The sequence below is a fragment of the Penaeus chinensis genome, chromosome 10, assembly GCF_019202785.1.
Source record: "Penaeus chinensis breed Huanghai No. 1 chromosome 10, ASM1920278v2, whole genome shotgun sequence".
Lineage (NCBI taxonomy): Eukaryota > Metazoa > Arthropoda > Malacostraca > Decapoda > Penaeidae > Penaeus > Penaeus chinensis.
The window spans coordinates 18,537,095-18,537,863 of record NC_061828.1 but is presented as its reverse complement, the minus strand read 5'-3'; positions in this window follow the sequence as shown (position 1 = coordinate 18,537,863).

Sequence of the window (769 nt, the reverse complement as noted above, 5' to 3'; positions counted from 1 at the left end):
TAAGTAAGCTGCCCGTAGTTGGTCCTATTGGAGTTTTATGTGTACGTGTGATTTTATGAACATTGCTGATATTTTTTATATATATATTTTTTTTTTTTTTTTTTTTTTTTTTTTTTTATTATGTGTGGTTACATGTTGGCTATTTCTTCAAAGAGTACAGTACAAAGGTTCAATTTAGTTGTAATTAATCAGTTATAATATAAATGTGCAAGTGTATTTGTCCACAGTATCTATGTACATGTAAATATGAATATAGGCGTACTTCATATACGACCATATGTGCGCGTTCATTGTATTGTTAGTTTTTTTCCGGCATGTCTGACTTAATGAATGCATTTATAATTGTTAGATTCTGATCTTTTGTCTCAGAACAGGACGTAGTGGTGTTGCATATATAGGCTTACACGTTATTCTGACCAAAGAGCCCTCGCCTCAACAAATTTTGCATGGTCATTTATTCTCTTATTCTTTCCTTATCCTTCTCTTCTCAGAAGAGAAGGATAAACTTTTCCTAATCGTTAACTATTTTTTGCCCTTTTCACCGCAATACTTTACCGTAATGTTATATGACCTCTGATGTCGAGCACATTTATTTGCTTTAACCGCTAACCATTAACTATTGCTTAGAAGTATTACAGTACTAAGAGATTTGTTACGTTAGTCGTTTTTTATGGAGATTGATCTATTTCTTTTACAAATTAAAATGGTATTACAGTATAGAATAAAGGTGTGGTATTAGTATTAGTAACAGCAAGCATTCCCCCCCATC